At 36.9% G+C, this 15,145-nt stretch overlaps 1 pseudogene; it reads right to left on the bottom strand.

Moving 5' to 3' along the window:
* Positions 1 to 4,278: 4,278 nt before the first annotated feature.
* LOC110332960 lies at positions 4,279 to 4,861 on the bottom strand (annotated as a pseudogene).
* Positions 4,862 to 15,145: the final 10,284 nt, after the last annotated feature.

Genomic DNA, 15,145 nt, shown 5'->3' with positions numbered 1-15,145 from the left:
TTTTCCTTTTCTATCAAAAAGTCAGTGGTTCTCAACATGTAGCTTGACTCTCTTAGGCTGCATATCACAGAAATCCTAAATATCAGGTATTTACAATATGATTCATAACATTAGCAAAATTACAGTTATGAAATAGCAATGGAAATGATTTTATGGTTGGGGTGGGGGAGTCACCACCCCATGAAGAATTGTATTAAATGCTCACAGCATTAGGAAGGTTGCAAACCACTGTGCTCAATGGTTTTTGTAAAGGCCAAGAGCTTAGAATTAGTTATAAGATTTAAGAAAAATGTGGGATTCAATTGAACCTTTACTGAGGAAGAGGAAAAAGGAGACACAGTTAGTAATAAAGAGGGGAAGAAAGAAGAGCACAGGTGACAAATAAATATATTAATATAATTAGGATAGTAGGGCATTTTGTTCTGTTGTAACTACAGAATTGAATCTTTAAAATCACAACAGAAGCTTAGTCAAGACCAACCCAGTCTTTAGCATAAGGAATGAAATTTAGATGTCATTGGTCTTGGTGGGCTACACCTCAGTGCAGAGGCTGAAAAGAGAAAATGCTTGCAGATAATCTGAGTGCCAATGGAAGGAAGAATCACATATGAATTTATCAATTCCTCCTGAAAAGTTTTTAGGAGGAATTTGAAGTAAGTTTGTAGCAGGTCCAAATGGGCCCATGATGTGAACACACACACACACACACACACACACACACACATACACACACACACACAAATTGACTAACACCTGTATAACTGAGGATTCCAATGTCTTATTGACTCTGCCTGAAATTTATGTGATAATATCTAGGCAGTTGTGTTTCTACATTATTTCCTTAGTTCTGTCTGTGGTATTATTCTGGAGAATAGAGGAAGCTTGGGCATACATAAATGTACCCACTGAACACTGAATACTTAAAACAACCTCAATCAGGCTGAAGACAACAGACTGTCTTGTTCGATCTTGTGAAACATCCCAGGACATTACTGAACTTAATGTTACAATTTGAAGGCAGGGACCTTATACTACTCACATAGACATCATTCCTGGGCAGTGTCTAGCACACAGATAGGCAGATACACATCTGGATTAACATTCAACTTGAGCAAATTTTAGCCTTATAAATGACTCATAGGTTTTTTTTTTAAAGAGAGAAACCACAGGCTAATAAACTTCAAATTAGAATATATGCTGATGTTTAGAAACTGTACTGTTGCCATTTTAAAAGCAGCAACAGCCACAAACCTCAATAGGGAGTTACAGTCTAAAATGATGCAATAGTAAGATGTGTTAAGATGGAATTATCAGTTAACAGGAGCATCATGAAATCTCCACATCAAATGTTCCCATGAATTATAGATGCTCTTACTGGTGAAATTATCCCGTGAGTATCTGAGCCAGTGCATTAAATCTGATCTTTCATTGAAGGAGAAGGAGAAGAAGAAGAAGAAGAAGAAGAAGAAGAAGAAGAAGAAGAAGAAGAAGAAGAAGAAGAAGAAGAAGAAGAAGAAGAAGAAGAAGAAGAAGAGGAAGAAGAAGAGGAAGAAGAAGAGGAAGAAGAAGAGGAAGAAGAAGAAAAAACAAAAGGTCTCATATAAGCAAGGTAGAGAATGATTGAAAAGAAATGAGAACAGAGACAAAGAATCATTTTTTTCTTTCCAACAATGAGAGGATTTGTGGATGTTTAACATGAACTATAGAAATGTGCACTGGCTAATATCCCAGACCAACCAAACAACCTTATTAAACAAAGAACTCAACCAAGGAATATTGAATGGCTGAGAAGCACCTAAAAATGTTCAACATCCTTAGTCATCAGGGAAATGCAAATCAAAACAATTCTGAGATTCCACCTCACAGAAGTCAGAATGGCTAAGATAAAAAAAACTCAGGTGACAGCAGATGCTGGAGAGGATGTGGAGAAAGAGAGACACTCCTCCTTTGCTGGTGAGATTGCAAGCTGGTACAACCATTCTGGAAATAAGTTTAGCAGTTCCTCAGAAAAATTGAACATAGTACTACTTGAAGACCCAGCAATACCACTACTAGGCATATACCCAGAATATGCTCTAACAAGTAATAAGGACACATGCCCCACTATGTTTATAGCAGTCTTATTTATGATAGCCAGAAGCTGGAAAGAACCCAGATGTCTCTCAACAAAGGAATGGATACAGAAAATGTGGTACATTTACACAATGGAGTACTACTCAGCTATTAAAAACAATGAATTTATGAAATTCTTAGACAAGTAGATGGATCTGGAGGCTGTATTTCCTGAATGAGGTAACCCAATCACAAAAGAACACACATGATATGCACTCACAGATAAGTGGATATTAGCCCAGAAGCTNGGAATACCCAAGATACAATTCACAAACCACATGAAACTCAAGAAGAAGGAAGATCAAAGTGTGGATACTTTGTTCTTTCTTAGAATGGGGAACAAAACACCCATGGAAGGAGTTACAGAGACAAAAAGTGAAGCAGAGACTGAAAAAAAAAAATGACCATTCAGAGACTGCCCCACCTGGGGATTCATCCCATATAAAAACACCAAGACACTATTGTGGATGCCAACAAATGCTTGCTGACAGGAGCCTGATATAGCTATCTCCTGAGAGGCTCTGCCAGTGCCTGACAAATACAGAAGTGAATGCTTACAACCATCGATTGGACTGAGCACAGGGTCCCCAATGAAGGAGCTAGAGAAAGGACCCAAGGAGTTGAAGGGATTTGCAGTGTCATAGGAGGAACAACAATATGAACTATCCAGTACCTGCAGAGCTCCTGGGGACTAAACCACCAGCCAAAGAATACTCTTGGCTCCAGCTGCATATGTAGCAGAGGATGGCCTAGTCCGTCATCAATGGGAGGAGAGGCCCTTGGTCCTGTGAAGGCTCTATGCCCCAGTGTAGGTGAATGTTGGGGCCAGGAAGCAGGAGTGGGTGGGTTGGTGAGCAGGGGGAGGGGGGAAGTCATAGCAGGAGGAGGTTTTCAGAGGAGAAATCAGGAAAGGGGATAACATTTGAAATGTAAATAAAGAAGATATCTAATAAAAAACAAAAACAAAAAATAAAATGGTGAAATTGTAAGATGTGTAAAAATGGAATTATAACTGAAGAGGATCATCATGAATTCTCTAGGTCAAATGTTCCCATGAATTATAGATGCCTTTACTGGTCAAACTATCCTGTGAGTATGCTGAGCCACTACATTAAATCTGATCTTTCATTGAGAAATAAGGGGAAAAAAAGGTCTCATATAAGCAAGGTAGAGAATGATTGAAAAGAAATGAGAACAGAAATAAAGAATCTTTTTTTTTTTCTTTCAAACAATGAGAGGATTTGTGGATGTTTAACATGAACTACTGAAATGTGCACTGGATAATATCCCTGGGAGAATTATTCTCTGCAGGCGTGCCTCATTAGCCTTGGCAGCATTCTGCTCTCCAAGTTCAGGAGAAACTGGTGTGTGAAAACAGATGATATGGAGGGATAAAATAAGTTCTGCTTTTAGGACTGGCTCAATGGACAAGTGTGCAAGGACCAGAGTTTGGAAAACCAGAATCCACATAAATCCCAGAAGTATATTTGACTCCCTGTCCCCATAATTTTATCACTCAAGAGGTAAAAACAGGAAGTCCAGCAGAAATCCAGATAGCCAGATCCAAGTGCCAGATCCACCCTTAATGTGTAAGATGGACATGAGTGATATAAGATATACAATACCAAGCTCTGTGTGAGCACACATGTATGAGTACCTATACACATGTCAACCTTAATATGCACATGCATTCAGAACATATGTGCCCACACACATGAAAAAAATGTCATGGTACCAATGCTTTCAGGAATGTAAATGCCCTGACTATTGAGGAGCCATCTATTTTTGCTGAAAAGAGGAACAAATAGAAAGCTTATTCATTTTTCCTCCATTTCCTTCATAAGTGATTGACTCACTCTGAAATAGATTTGAATCTTGATATTGTTTACCCAGTGGCTTTTAAAATGAGTATATAGTGTATGATAGCTGTTATACACAGCAACACCACTGCCTCTTGCACAACCTTGGCACATGTCCATTAGAAAATGTCACAGCTTAAAAAATATTTTTTGGTGAATCCCAAAATTCTTCATTTGAAAGAATGGCATAAATTAAAGAACTTGAGTGGATGTTTTGAAGTAGGTTACAGAAAAGGCAAAGGCAGCCCCAATCTGCATGCATTGTTTGGTGACCAGTGATGTCACTCGTTACTTTGGGATAGTCAACTTAGTTCTCATTATTACTGTGTTCCAGGGTATGCTTGTCAAAGATCTATTCCACTATGCCAGATTCAGGAACTGACATCTTTCTTAGGCTGGTTATATTATCACCCAGTTCTTTGATGGATTTCATCTGTCCATTCAGGTAATGATTCTCAATGAAGTCACATAAGTAGGGGTTGTTTTTGTCAGTAGCCAATTTGTGCAGTTGCAGTAGTGACTGAATCACACTTTTTTAAGTGGAGTGAACACTCAATTGGGTTCAGCCCGTTCCCCCAGTCATCATGGTATGATTTCTTGATAACTCCGCGGGAAATTTTGGCTACCTCCTCAGTACTGCAGCACCATCAGTTTCTCAGAGTGTTCCCTTTCCTACTGAGATTGGCTGAGAAAAATTTCTTCAGAGCCAAATCATCCTGGTCGAAGTAGCACCATGGACAGGTATATAAGGCTATGTTCAACTCCAGGTTCATCTGCTGGTTGACCAGATTCCGGGTGGTATATAACTCTGCACTGAACCTGTGCTGAGATTTGGTGGTCACTGCCCAGGGCGGTGGAAAGAGAGGCTGTGGGGGACTCTGGAGCAGCATCAGGAAGTAGGGTTGTGGCCCACAATAGTTATGTGGGGTTGGTTGGTTTGAGTACCTACTTCTGTTCAAGAACTGTTGAAGCAGGAAACCAGAGGGCCTCTGGGCTGAAAACCTCTGGCTTAAAAATATTTTAGACAGATACATAATTTTGGTATATATTTATGAATTACAATGTGATGTTTCAATTCATGTATACATGAGTTAAATTCCCTTAACTCTGAAACATGTTGCATAACTGAATTTTTATAATATCTGGGCAAGGGTATAAACTGTGTCCTTATGAGTCGCAAATATACACAAAACTCTCTAATGGGTGGCATTTTGTGTAAAGAATGACAGAAAACAGAAAATATAAAGTATCTGTCAAGTGAATATGAGTTTTTATTTCATTAATAAATTAAAATCATCCTGGGCATAACTGTGATAATCAAATATTTGGGTATTCGGTATGCATTCAAGGGGTAATTCTTTTTCTAGAAGGTCGAAGCTTGAGGATCATTTTTCTCGTTAATGACTCTCACATGCTGAATGTTGCAAACCAGTAGGGAAGGAAGGGTAGGATGGTAAAGAACACAGCACGCTTGCTGCCATCCCCACATCCCACATTCATAGCAGCTGCTGATGCTCTTTCTGGGGAGCTGAGACTTAGTCTCGGCGTCCTACAGGAGGCCTTCATCAGTTCATTAGTGATGGTATTAAAACCCTGACTTTTTCACATCTTTCTTTAAAACTTTAAAAACTACTTTGTAGACTTCATATTACAGGGAAATGAGTCTAGTATATTTCTATTTTTTTCAATTTAACTTGAAAGTCTGGATTTAATTGTGAACAACCCAGATAATAAATGACTAATTAAATATTTCTAAAATTTATTCTAGGTCAGAATGTTTATCTGAATTTGGAGGAAACAAAACTTATATTGACTAACTTTGATTTGCCAGGAACTTAAATCTTAAAAATTCGAATTTTTTTCTCAAAACAACTGTTCCAGAAAACAATAAGGCATCAGAAAAAATCCAAAAATTCTTTATGATTAAAGTCCTGGAAAGATTAGGAATACAATTAGAAATACATCAACATATTTTAATTTACAGCAAGTCCATAGGCAACATAAATCTAAATGGAGAAAAATTCAAAGCACTTCCACTAAAATCTGGAACAAGACAAGATTATCCCTTCTCTCCATACCTCTTAAAGTTAGTTCTTGATGCCTTAGCTAGAGCAAGAAGTCAACTGAAGGAGATCAAATGGGATACACATACGAAATGAAGAAGTCAAAGTATGTTTATTTGCAGATGATATGATAGTATAAATGTGATCCTAAAAGCTTCATCATGAGTCTCCTACAGCTGATAAAAACATCCATCAGCGTAGCGTAGCAAACTACCAAATTAACACACAAGAGTCAGTAGCCCTCCTACATACATATAACAAGGGACTGAGAGAGAAGTAAGGGAAATGAAACCTACCTTTCACAATAGCCTCAAGCAATATAAAATGTCTTGTGGAAGCTCTAACTCAGCAAGTAAAAGATTTATATGATTAAAAACTTCAAGTCTTTGAAGAACAAATTAAAGAAAGCATAAGATAAACAGATCTCTTGTATTAGTGGATCCATAGGATTATTATAGTCAAAATGGCCATCCAATCAAAAAACAATCTACAGATTCAATGCAATTCCCATCAAAAAATACATCATTTGAAATGTAAATACAATTCTTCACAGAACTTGAAAGGACACTTTTCAACTTTATATGGACAAACACACACACACACACACACACACACACACACACACACACACACACACACACACACACACACACACACACATACACACACACCACCACCACCATCAACAACAACAACAACAAAACAAACAAACAAACAAAACACAAAACCCCAACACTCCTGAATTATGAAAAGAATGTCTGGAGTTCTTTCAACACCATCTCTGATCTTAAATTGTATTACAGAGCTATAGTAATAAAAACAGTATGGTTCTGGCATTAAAACAGACACATTGATCAATGGAATCAAACTGAAAATTCAGACATAAATCCATGCAGCTGTGGGCATCTGATTGTTGGCAAAGAATCCAGAAATACACACAGGAGGAAAGACATCTTCAACACATGAGCTCTCCAAACTGGATGGCAGCATATTGAAGAACACAAAAACATCCATATTTATTACCCTGCACAATACTCAAGTCCAAATGGATCAAAGACCACAGCATAAAACCAAAGAGTACACATGGAGGGACCCATGGCTCCAGCTGCATAGCAGCAGAGAACGGCCTTGTCAGACATCAATGGGAGGAAAGGCCCTTGGTCCTGTGAAGGCTCGATGCCCCAGTGTAGGGGAATGCCAGGATCAGGAGGTGAGAGTAGATGGGTTGGTGAGCAGGTGGAGGGGGGAGGGAATAACATTTGAAATGTAAGTAAAGAAAATATCTAATAAAAGGATAAGAAATACATATTAAAAAATAACAGAACATTGAATCTGACAGAATAGAAAGTGGGGCACAGCCATGAACTCATTGGCATAGGAAAAGACTTTCTGAACAGAACATAGCACAGGCAGTGTGATCAACAATTAATAAATGGGACTTCATGAAACTGAAGAGCTTCTGCATGGCAACAGATACCTTCATTTGAACAAAGCAGTAGCCTACAGAAATAGGAAAATATTTTAAACAACTGTACACAAATAGAAGGCAGATATCTAAAATATGAAAAGAATTGAACAAACAAAAATCCTGGAATCAAGAAAACAAATAACATAATTTAAAATGCTAATTTTTTAATCTAAACAGATAGAGGAAACTTAAATGACTGAGAATCACCTAAAGAAACATTCAACATCCTTAGCCGTTATGGAAATCAGTGTGGTGGTTCTGCTGGACACTGGGAATCAATTGATCAGTATCCAGCTGATCCACTTTTGGGTATATACCCAGAGGATGCTTCATCCTACTACAGAAAAATTTATTCAATCATGTCCATTGCTGCTCTACTTATAATAGCCAGACATTAGAAATGTCCTAGATGCTTGTCAGCAGATAAACATGAATGAAAATGTGATGGAATTATACAATAAAATATTACTCAGCCATTAAAAAAAGGAAATCGTGAAATTTTCAGGTAAATGGATGGAGATGGAATAAAAAAAAATCATACTATGACAAGCAATCCAGACACAGAAATACAAAAATGTATTTATTCACTTATTTGTAGTTATTAGATGTTAAATAATTGGTCATTGGTAAGCAGATTATAATCCATATAGCCACAGAAGTTAGGTAAAGAGTAAGGGACTAGTGAAAGAGAAATAGAAAGTTCTGGATGGTGGGGGAAGGAATACTAGAATGGGAAGATCAAATGGGTGGGGGAGGGGAGGAGACAAGTAGGCTCAACTAAAATATGGGCCATTTGTGGGATTGTATGGGAACTTAATACAGTAGCAGCTTAAATACATACATATACAAAATCAATTTTAAATGAAATTTAGGCATTTCACAAGAGAAGGCTGAAAGAGTGGAAGACCCAGAGGGGATGGAGGACACCAGGGAAACAAGGCATTCTAAACAGAAGACTGACACACATGTGAACTCACAGAGACAGAGGCAGCATGCACAGGACCTGCAGGGCTCTGACAGGGAGGGTCCAAGAGCTGAAAAGAGAAGTCAACACCTTCCCCCGCACCCCATCACTAACTCAGAAGCTAGCTCTGACTGATAACCACTTACAAATGAAACATGTGGTTTCTTTAAGGGACTCTCACTGGGGAAACAGACTGTTCTGTTCTGTTTTGTTTTGTTTTGTTTTAGTTTGTTTGTGTTTGTATGTTTTCAAGACAGAATTTCTCTGTATAGCCATGGCTGTCCTGGCACTCACTTTGTAGACCAGGCTGGCCTCCAACTCAAAAATCCACTTGCCTCTGCCTCCCAAGTGCTGGGATTAAAGGTGTACGCCACCACCACCTGGGTGGAAAAAGACTATTCTTAATGGTAATGGTAGGGCACATGTCCAATAGCGTATGACTAACAGAAAGTGAACTCAACAGCATCTTAGGAGGTTCCTTGACTCATGTCATATCAGGGTCTGTGTGTGTGTGTGTGTGTGTGTGTGTGTGTGTGTGTGTGTGTGTGTGTGTGTATGCTTCTGGCTTTGTGTTTTGTGCAAACATGTGTATCTCTTGTCTCTGTCTATTTGTATCTTTGGCCCTTTTTGTTGTTCATTTTGTCTTATCTGACTCATTTTATTTTATTTTATTCTATCTTATTTTTTCATTATTCCTTAGATGCCTGCTTCTTTTCTAAGGAGAGACAGAAAGGGTGTGGATAAGGATGAGAGGGGAGGTGGGGAGGAACTGAATAGAGTTGGGGAAGGGGAAACCATATTCAGAATATATTACCTTAAAAATCTATTTTCAGTAAAATCAAAAATACCCCATTTTTATTGTTGAAGAAATAGACATGGAAAGATTAAACTACCCATCTTGTATCCTTTCAATAGCAAAACCAACATTCAAATCATTTTGTGTATTCCTGAGGGAATCAGAGTTGCTTTTGCAAAACCTGGAAGGTTTAATTTGTCCGAGGGCTTGTACACACATGTTTTCTAGTTTGAGCTAGCAGAGTCTGAATGAGGACATGCATAGATTAGCATTTGGTTTCATATCTTAGCCATTTTATAGATCTGGAGTGAGGAATTTATCTCTCCAATAGAGACAGACATATGATGCCAGGCCAAAAAAAATAGTGCCTAGCAAAGGGCAATTTCTTTCTAGAAATTTCTGGCTATTTTGGCTTTATGCAGGTCGACTTAAGTGTCAGAATTACCTTACTAATGTCAATGAAATATGTATGCCAAAGTTTATGCATGTGGATTCATAGTTTTCTGTTATTGTTGATTTCTATCAACAATGTTGTGAATTTTTTTAAATAAATGTTGTGAATTTTTTCTGTACTGGTTTTATAGTTGACATATTTATTCCTAGAAATTTATCAGTTTTAGTGCCTTTTGAAATGTTACCTGCAAATTATTTTAGCTGTTATAAATTTTGATGTCATATCTGATACATGAGTTACAACGTAACATTTTGATTCATGTACATTACTTCTCTTAATTCTGAAAAGTTACATGAAGGAAATTTGAGAACATCACAGGTAAGTGTATAAAATGTGTTCTTTCATGTGTCAAACCATGAGTTTGTATCTCTTTCTTCACATATTAGTTCATGGTTGTAAATTATTTTGGATTTTTGATAGATAAAATGAATAATTTGTTATGCTTATTTCCTTTCAAATCCCTGTGAGTTTTCTTTTCTAGGTCATGTAATCAGGTAGGACCTCTACACATCTACACACGTTTTACAGTTACTGTGCATAGATATCTTGTATTTACTAATTGCATATGCTTAAAGAGTTATTGTGACTTAGGTATACAATGTTAAATGATTAATAATTATTTAAGAGAGTTAATACATTCATCGTTTCAAAACATTTGTGGTGAGAATACTTGAAATTTATTCTTTGGTAACTGTGAAATTTATCACACTATGATTGACTATATTCATTATATTCTGCAATAGAGCAGAACCCACCAATCAGAAACCTTAATCCTTCCCTAATCTGGGAACCGGTTCCCATCTGCTGCTCCATCTAACTCAATCTGCTAGGGTCATCATTCAGCTCCTTCTGTTACTTTGGTGGTTTTAGATTTTCTGTTTAAGTGAGAATATGCAGTACTAGTCTTTCTGCAATAGCTTATTTTACTCAGCGTTATGTTGTCCAGTTCCACCCATGCTGTCACAGTCTCAGAATGTTTTTCCCATTAAAGGTTCAGTGGCAGTCAATGGTGTTTATATGTATACACACACACACACACACACACACACACACACACGCACACACACAGCATACCATTGTGGATATATATGCATATGTATACATATACATACATATATATATATATATATATATATATATATATATATATATATATACATACATAATACATACACACACACACACACACACACATATATATATATATATATATATATATATATATATATATATATATTTCACTTACTGATTCATTCATCTGCCAACACTTAAGTGATTCTATGTCTTGGCTGTTGTCAATAGCACTGCACTGAACATGGCACAGAGGGTATCTCTTCAACTGACTTCAAATCTAAACTAACCAGAAGTGGGATTTATTGGTAATTCTATTTTTATCTTTTTTGTTTTGTTTTGCCTTTTGAGAAACCTTCATATGGTTTTATCCACCCAGGGAAAGGGGTCTCATGTAGCTTACAATAGTCTCAAACTTGATATGTAGCAAAGAGCGATCTTGAATTTCTCTTCCTCCCCCTCCTCCTCTCGAGTGCTGGGAGTATTGGCCTGTGCTGCCACACACAGCTCCCTCATATCATTTTTCATTCTTACTGTACTGTTATATTTCACCAACAAGAGTTTGCTTTTCTATACATTCCCTGCAAAACCACTGTCTTTGTCTTGCAGTGGTATCTTATTTGTGTGTTTGTGTGTGTGCACATCTGTGTGAAGATGCACATGGCAGACAGGAAGTGATATTGTGTTCCCCAGTTGCTTTCCACTTCTTTGACTGAACCTGATCTTCCTGTTTGGCTATACTCTGCTCTTGCACCCTGGGCATTCTCTGACTCCTAATGCTAGGATTACAGCATGAGCTGCTACAACCAACTTTTCCCATGGGTGCTGACAATCAAAACCTGGTCCTTAGGTTTGCACAGCAAGCATTTTACTGACTGAGCCATCTCCACAGGTGCCATCTTCTGTTTCAGCTTTAATTTTCTTTATGATTAGCACCGTTGAGCATTTTTTTCAAATATATCTTGTGTGACTTCTATTAACACATGTCTATTCATTTTCTTTGCCAATTTTATAATTGGTTTGTTATCTGACTATTGAGGAATTCCTTGTATGGTATAGATATTAATCCCTGTTCAGATGTTTGGCTTGCAAATATTTTCAGTCTGCATGTTTCCTTGTTGCGTATTAATTATTCTGATAGTAGTCTCATTTCTCTGTTTTTACTTTTAATTATCTGAGCTTTGGTGTTTACTTCTAAAGAAAAACAAAATAAAAACTACATAGGCTGTTTAGTTTTTCTTTCATGGTTTCCCACAGTACTTTTAGGGTTTTTTTAAATCTATACCTTTAATTATTCTACTTTAAATGGGTTTTTGTTTATAGTATAATAGTCAAATTTGATTCCTTGGTATTTAGTAATCCAATTTTCTAAACATAATTTATCAAAGAGACTGATATTTTACCACTGTACATTCTTGTCACTTTTGTCAAAAATCAATTGACCATATAAGTATGGGTTCATTTATGGGCTCTATATTGTGTTTCATTGGACAATTTATCTCTTCTTATATCAACAACACATTTATTCTCACTACTGCTGCTTTGTAGTGTAATTTGAAATCAATATATAGCTGTATTCTTTAAAAACAGATTTATTTTTATTTGTATCCACAAACACATGTGTGTATGCACATATTTAAGCATGAGACTGCAGAAGCCAGAGGAAGACAGTAGAATCCCCCAAACTGTAATTGTAGATGGTTGTGACCTGTTCAGTATAGACACTGGGAACCACATATGGGTTCTTTGCAAGAATATGTACCGTTAATCAATGAGCCATCTCTTCAGGACTTAGTGTTTTGTTGTTTTGTTTTATTTTGTAATGTTGGCCCTGGCTATATAGCTTTTATAGTTAAATGTGAATTTTGAATTTTTAAAAAGATTATTGAACATTAAAGTGTGAAAAGTGTGTTGATATTAATTATCACAATCTATGAGCGCAAGATGTTTCATCATTTATTTGGGTTTTTAATTCATTCATTATCATTTTGTAGTTTTAGCATAGATATCATTTATCTGATTTGTATCTTATTTATTTTTATAGTCTGTTTTAAATATGAGCATTCTCTTTGTTTCTTCTTAATATATCTCATCGCTATTATACAAAATGCTGCTGGCTTTTGCATATTAGTCTGGTATTCTGTAACTTTACTGTATTTGTTCATTAGATCTGACAGGTGATGTATGGTAGAGCTTTAAGGGGTTTTTCACCCTTCACATCTTGTTGTTAACAGTTAGGGATCATTTCACTTCTCTTTTTCTTGATGGCTACCTTTTATTTTTTTCTCCTGCATAATCTCTATTGCAAAAGGCTTCTAACACTGCTGAATGAGTACATGAATGGGTGTCCTTTGTGGCCTTGCCTTTTTACCACAGACTGTTCTGTCCACTGTAGATCTAGTGGAGCTGTGCTAGTTTTTAATCTGTTACGTTTGATACATTCTTTTAAAAAATTTTTGTGTCTACATTTTGAAGACATTTTTACTTTTTCTTCCTTACAATGCCTCTCTGAGGCTAGAATACCAATCTACAAGACAAGACGGATCCCTGGTGCAGTAGTGGCATGGCTGCTATATGAATAATCAGCTACTCAATGATTAGATTTGAGGCCCATACCACAGGAGGAAATTCATGCTTGGTGCTGTAAACCTAGTCAAAAGCTCATGGTCAATGATGGCTGTTTTGAAAAAAAAAAAAAAAAAAAAAAAAAAACAAAAAACAACCAAATGACCAATAACCAAAACCCCAAACCAAACATGATTCCAAACTACCCGTTAAATATTTATGTTCATACTCACAGACTAGTGCTATTTCTCAACCGTGGTCAGGGATAGTTCTGTTTGCAGCAGTTGACAGTTCATTCAGAGGCCCATCACTGGTCAAAGTGTTCAAAATAAGTGAGCGTTGAGTGCCTGTCACTAAATGGGACGTCTATTACAAGCTTTCTAAAGCTCAGGGAACTCTGCAGAAGATGGGGAAGAAAGTCTATAGGGCCAGAGGACAGAGAAGAGTGTTGTGAAAGACTGTTGTGGACATTGCACTCACGAAGTCGCAGCAGATGTGGAGTCCTGGACAAGATGGCCCCCACATTAAAATTTGATAATGGTTGGTGAAACACCGTTGACGCTTTATTTCTCCCAGGAGAGCTATAGGCAGTTAACAACTTCTCAGGGAAGGAAAGTCAGTTTCTTCAGTGTTTTAACCCCTGATAAATTGCTAGTGCTCTAATAAATACAATCCACCTTGCTCATTCAAGCAGCCCTAATTAAACACAGTGGATCATAACAAAAATGAAAGAAAAAAAAACCTAGCCAAAATATCATGAAAATAAGTGGAAGACTTGTTCGGAAGAGGAAGGAGTGAGAGGAAGGAGAAAAGGTAGTAGGGTGTGAAAATAATTGAAATACAAATTTCAAAGAAAATTTTTCTATTTTGTTTTATGTTTTACTTTTACTTTTTCATCTTGTATTTGAGTTTCAGTATTTTCTACTGCCCTAGCTCCTATATCCAAGATCACAACTTTCTTGAGTTCAAATTTTGTCTGATGTCAATTAAATCCGTTGAGTTTTAAATTTTAGTTATCATGTCTTTCTGGTTTACAATTTTCATTTAAAATTGCCCTGGAATTTGTTTTTGAATATATTTATAACCACTACTATTTTAAGTCAATGGGAGACAGTTCCAGCAATTGTATCTACTTGGTTTTAGTGTTACTGTGGTGCTTGGGGGCATTGCTTGATCTGTAGGCTATGGATGGGTTTCGATTGTCCAGAAAGCATTCTTCAGTTGTGTGGTTAGTAGCTGAGGGATGGATTGTGAAGAGAACCTAGGATGACCTGAAGCACTTCACACATGTATGGCGGCTCTTCTTATTTCTTCTCTGACTTCTAAAATGAAAACATTCACATTTTTAAAAAAGGGGACTCGAGGTGTTTCCCATGACTCATTTTCTTAAGACCTCAACTCTAATGTTTGTACTTCCAATATTCCGAGATTACGAAAACCTCTCTATAGTTTTCAGTTGGTTCTGCTTCTCATCCTTTTGACCTGTAATACTTACTCAGCAAATGTCTTGATGGGGTAATTGTGTTCAGTATTGACTGCACTTTCCATGGGCATCATTCTTTATATTCTGGCCACCTGAGCAGCCCCAAACAAAGTTCTCATGACCCCTCGGCCAACCTGTGTTTGTTTTCTAAGCCTAGTGCATTTTTCTGAGAATTGTCAAATGCCCTGAGAGGAGAAGTAATGTGAAGAAAATTGTGTTTATAATAATATGCTTTTCACTTGTCTGCATTTTATACCCTCATGTCCTGGTTGACTTATTTTTCTGCAAGTCCTTCAAATAAAGTTTGATT

The sequence above is a fragment of the Mus pahari genome, chromosome 15 (genome assembly GCF_900095145.1).
Source record: "Mus pahari chromosome 15, PAHARI_EIJ_v1.1, whole genome shotgun sequence".
Lineage (NCBI taxonomy): Eukaryota > Metazoa > Chordata > Mammalia > Rodentia > Muridae > Mus > Mus pahari.
The sequence above is the reverse complement of the archived record's forward strand: the minus strand, read 5'-3'. Positions and strand labels throughout refer to the sequence as shown.